We start from the raw sequence: 6,000 nt of genomic DNA on the forward strand, positions 1-6,000 counted from the left end.
TAATCTCACTTACCTAAACACGCATTATACATGATTGCCATCTTGTCTAATATGGTTTGGTTAGACTCAACCAGGGTTCGGTTTCCAAGAATATCTGTAAGAAGAGGTGTATTGGGATTTTCAGTATACATCACCTGCTCATCAACATGGCATCGTCTAAGAATGCTTGTTACAGCTGAAGCAAATACTTGCAGGGATAATGAATGCGGAACTATCACCAGCGGAAACCTTAAAATGCGCTACTTATTTAACGTAGGCTCTGAAACCTGTTTGAAAACTTCAACGTATATGATATAAATATTTTCGCACACAACGAAATAAGAGCAGCTTATACATTTGACTCAAGAGACTGAAAAAGCATCCTAATGCGTCCATTCTTTTCTTCAGTAAAGCTTGCTCATCTAAATAGCGCATACATGCGCCTTAGGGAAAACACACAGAGTAAAAAAGGTGAAGCATTCCACTAGTGTAGGGTGCACTGTGCTAACAAAGCTACTGAAAAGCGACAGAAAGCACAAGCAACATGCCACTTTCTGCAGCTCAACATTATCATGATTACCACAAAGGGCCTACTGGTAATTACGATTGTAAGGTAGCGATATTACTTCATATATTTCTAAATTTTAAAACCCAATATATCCATTTCTCAAGCTACACCAAAACAAGAATGCAGAATATATATTGCAAGAATTCACATCTATATTTTATATTCGCAAATTTAGAAGACGCTGCAGTCTTCGTTGACCAACGTTGAGCCTTCATTCAATGGTTTTCTCATGTGTCAGTGGTTGACACATCATCATCATCATCAGCCTGGTTACGCCCACGGTAGGCCAAAGGCCTCTCCCTTACTCCTCCAACTACCCCGGTCATGTACTAATTGTGGCCATGTTGTCCCTGCAAGCTTCTTAATTTCATCCGCCCACCTAACTTTCCGCCGCCCCCTGCTACGCTTCCCTTCCCTTGGAATCCAGTCCATAACAATTAATGACCATCGGTTGTCTCCCCTCCTCATTACATTTCCATGCCCATTTCTTTTTCTTGATTCCAACTAAGATGTCATCAACTCCGGTTGTTCCCTCATCCAATCTGCTCTTTTCTTATTCCTTAAAGTTAACCCACCATTCTTCTTTCCATAGCTGGTTGAGTCGTCCTCAGTTTGAGTAAAACCCTTTTCGTAAGCCTCAAGTTTTCTGCCCCGTACGTGAGTACTGGTAAGACACAGCTGTTTTACACTTTTCTCTTTAGCGATAGTGGCACCCTGCTGTTCATGATCTGAGAGTGCCTGCCAAACGCACCCCAGCTCCTTCTTCTAATCTTTTTTATTCTTCTCGGTGCCAACTTGCGTGGCACCGACAAAACAACTGGCACACCAAACCTAGTAGCAACTTTCTTCAAGTTATGGGAAAGCTTCTGGAGATATTGCACCACTGCGGGTTTGCCTCGTTTTTGGTCAGGCCCAGGCGTATGCCGTTTTATCTTCACCTTCTGGAGCAATGTTTCTGACACCTTTTTGACACCGTATACGTGTGTATTTCTGCTTGAAAACGACTTGCAATTGTTCAAAACGTCACTGTCATCCCTCTAGGCAACACTGATATGCGCATGCGCATTTTTTCATTCTGCCTGCCCTGCTGTAAGAATAAAATCAGTTGAAGTTCAGCGCTCAGTCTGTCGTTTCGCACTCTCCCTCCCAAGTCCTTATTTTCCTTTTTGTTCAATCAATGTATTCATTACATCCCAAACAACTCACCCAGCAACAAGTTCGACTCCTCAATTTAATTAGAACCCTTTTCGTCATCCTCCAGGGTTCTGCCCCGTACGTGAGTACTGGTAAGCTAGACACAGCTGTTTTACACTCTTCTCTTGAGGGATAATGCCAACCTGCTGTTCACGATCTGAGAGTGCCTGCCAAACGCACCTCAGCCCGTTTTTATTTTTCTGATTATTTCATTCTAATGATCCGGATCCGCGGTCACTACCATCCCTATGTAGATGTATTTCCTCACCACTTCCAGTGCCTGGCTACCTATCGTAAACTACTGTTCTCTTCTGAGACTGTTAAACATTACTTTAGTTTTCTGCAGATTAATTTTCAGACCCACCCTTCTGCTTTGCCTCTCCAGGTCAGTGAGCATGCGTTGCAATTTGTCCCATGAGTTACTCAGCAAGGCAGTATCATCAGCGAATGGCAAGTTACTAAGCTGTTCTCCATTAACTGTTATTCCGAATTCTTCCCAATCCAGGTCGGTGAATACCTGCTGTAAACACGCTGTGAATAGCATTTGAGAGATCCTATCTCCCTATCTGACGCCGTTCTTTATTGGGATTTTGTTGCTTTCTTTATGGAGGACTACGGTGGCTGTGGAGCGGCTATATATATCTTTCAGTGTTTTTACATACGGTTCGTCTACACCCTGATTCCGTAATGCCTCCATGACTACTGAGGTTTCGACTGAATCAAATGCTTTCTCGTAATCAATGAAAGCTATATATAAGGGTTGGTTATATTCGACACATTTCTCTATCACCTGATTGATAGCGTGAATATGATCTATTGTTGAGTAGCCTTTACGGAATCCTGCCTGGTCTTTTGCTTGACAGAAGTCTAAGGTGTTCGTGATTCTATTTGCGATTATCTTAGTAAATAGTTTGTAGGCAACGGACAGTAAGCTGATCGGTCTATAATTTTTCAAATCTTTGGCGTCCCCTTTCTTATAGATTAGGATTATGTTAGCGTTCTTCCAAGATTCCGGTGCGCTCGAGGTCATGAGGCATTGTGTATACACGGTGGCAAGTTTCTCTAGAACAATCTGCCCACCATCCTTCAACAAATCTGCTCTTACCTGACCCTCCCTAGCTGCCTTCCCCCTTTGCATAGCTCCCAAGGCTTTCTTTACTTCTTCCGGTGTTACTTGTGGGATTTAAAATTCCTCTAGACTATTCTTTCATCCAGTGTAGTCGTGGGTGCCACTGGTACTGTATAAGTCCCTGTTGAACACCTCAGCCACTTGAACTATCTCATCCATATTAGTAATGATATTGCCAGCTTTGTCTCTTAACGTATACGTCTGATCCTTGCCCATTCCATGTGTGTTTGACACGAACACACATGAAATTGATTTATTTATAGAACCCATACCAAGTGAATGCACACATTGCTGAGTTAACTACAGCGCGTATGAAACTAGATTCAAGTATTCAACGACGATTAGCGCGAGTTCAAGAAACAACAATGACTTACAGCTTAGCTTTTTGGAAACTTCTTTATCAACCTCCTGAAAAACATCATAGCTGCCGTTAAGACTTGGACTTCGATGTTGGCTTTCCCACCCGCTGCAAACGTATGAATAGAAGTCCTTGCAAGGATCAATGGTGGTGTTAAGTGATTCATTTATTAGTTTGGCTGTAAGGTAAGAACATTCATTCAGATATTTACTCAAACGCGCCCTGCAAAATTATTCTACAACCTCCTATTCGTAGTGACAATGTTGCTGACCCACAGTACAAAATGCTTTACAGACGTCTGTGAGAAGCCAACTAAGCTGCAGCTACAGCCATTCAAAATGCCCAGAATAACGCCTTCTTGCCCCCGTTGAGAACAGTTGTGAAAGACGTGTAAAAGACACATTTTTGAAGCATCGTATGTCTACATCGACATAAGCCTAGTGATGTTTTTGGGCCCATATGTATTTATTTATTTAAAATCCCTTACAGGCCCTATGCGAGCATTGTGTAAGGGGGTTTACAAAATCAAGGCATAAAAAAGTAACAAAGAAAAAAAGACTAAACAGCCTTATGAAGTGTACTACAGAAGGTGCGCCTCAATGCAGGGCTCATCAACACTATTACAAAGATCAAAACATGAAAAAGGAAAAACTGGAAAATAAAATGCAACAAAGGTACACTTAAAGGAAAGAAAACGATTAAAATGTAACGTAAGGCACTAATACTAGAAAGTAAAATAGAGGAAAATGAACAGATCAAGGAGTACAATGCTTCAAGGGATAATTCGGGAAAAAGACGCAAAACAAGCAATGTTAATGTACATAAGGCATCTGATAAACGTCGTCTGTACATTCTTAGGAAACGTTTTGCACGACGCGAACGTATAGAAAGTGCTCGTGCTGATTCCTCTTTGAAGGAAAACAAATACGTTTTGAGGATGTTCTCTGCTATATAGAGATATCACATATCTATCACCCAATATGGCCGCACATTCTGCAGTCAAAAAGAACATGAGTTCAGTTTCTCTACATCTTTTTTCTAATTTATATGTCCCAAGAGGTGAACATCTGCGTATGGGGGGAGAAGGTGCACGCATATATGTTGGCCATGGGGTACCGGTTGCAGGGTTTCTACGTATGTGAAACAATCGCAAAAATTGCGGTAAACATGACTGACAAAGCACACGTACGCGCCACCCAAAGTCTACAAATTTAGGCACCTAAATAGTTCTCTAAAGAGAATTATTCAACACCTAAAATCTGAAAAAATCGATGCAGATCTAACGCAAACACCAAACGCTATGTGAAGCGAAGCATTCACGAAGCGGTTAAAAAAACGTTATAATCTTCTTCATTTTGATCCTTCATCTTTTGCACCATATAAACTAGTGCGCGTATGTACTCCCGCTCATCCGCGCTTTAAAATGTGGCAAATTTTGTATTGCTATAAATATCTTCACAGCTTTTTTTTATTTTAAATTCACAGGTCGTTACTTAATTAATTTCCCTTCGTGGGTTCGTGCCAGGGCATCGATATCCTGACCATTATCGTCAACATGCGGATACACTTCATGACCGATTAAAGCGTTTTCCATAACATATACATCGTAACGACCATAAACACATAGCGATCATCTCAGAGTTATTTGTTGTCACGATATGTACCGCCCGGTTTTATTCCAATCTCTCGTTCTGAGTCAGTGTCATTATGTGGAAATAATTATCATAAGGAACACGCGGACACGCTCTGACTGGTTCTCTTATGTAGGTGTGTGCCACAGCATGTAACTCAGCACATGCACATGTTTCTTGGATGTATCAGTGTGGATAGATGACCTTGTATGGAAAACGCTGTTGCGCCTATCCCTACTTTTGTCGTTTTAACAGAAAATATGTCATTCAGGTAAGGGGAAAGAAAGATAATTGAAAATAGGTCTTAGTAAAAACTCAGTGCCCTTCCCCTCTGTGAAGAAGGGTGACCAGTGAAGCTGTGTATGAGGGCCCCTTAATGACAAAATGCACTTCCGCAGCAGGTAATCCCGGAATTGCAGTATCTTCAGGATCGGCCCACGTATGGGACGAATGGTTAACGCCTGCTTCACCTCCACTGCGGGCCGGCCCCGTATTGCACTATATTCGGGATCGGCTCACGTATGGGGACTGCTTGACACCGCCGTCAGCTCCGCCGCGGCTCGACCCGGCATTGCACTATGAACCGAATGTTTTTCTACACGTTGACACGTTATTTTCCGTAGCCCTTAACAGCTTCACTATAAGAAAAAGGAAACAAGAGCAAAAACGAAAAGGGAAAACGGGAAATACGACACCGCTTAATGTCGGTGACTAAGGCTAGTTCTTTGCAAGAAGTGAAACAACGCTCTTAAAGCCTTCAGTGCTGAGGATGGCCTCGCCAGTATCCCAGCCCTTTCCTCCGACAAAGGGCGTTTGTCAATACTAACACATTTGTAAGTTATTTCCTGGGCGCACTGTAGCGGGGACCCTGACAAAGGGGGCGATTGTTTTCTAGTACCAACGGTCATCGCGTGTAAGGCTGTTGGCAATTCCGACCCAAAATGAGTAAGCAATCGTGAACGCCACGCCAAGCCACAAGTCGCACAGAAGTGTCTACTCAGCTCTAGATATAGTCCTGACAGAACACATAGCCGTAGATTCAGATCCAAGTTGTCGAGACGAGCGTTGATAAATTCCGTCAAGTTTGACTGTGCAAGCATAGGTTCACGTGCGAGCCAACGAATGCCTGTAGCAGCGTCTG

Source organism: Dermacentor andersoni, chromosome 11 (genome assembly GCF_023375885.2).
Source record: "Dermacentor andersoni chromosome 11, qqDerAnde1_hic_scaffold, whole genome shotgun sequence".
In the NCBI taxonomy this organism is placed as follows: domain Eukaryota; kingdom Metazoa; phylum Arthropoda; class Arachnida; order Ixodida; family Ixodidae; genus Dermacentor; species Dermacentor andersoni.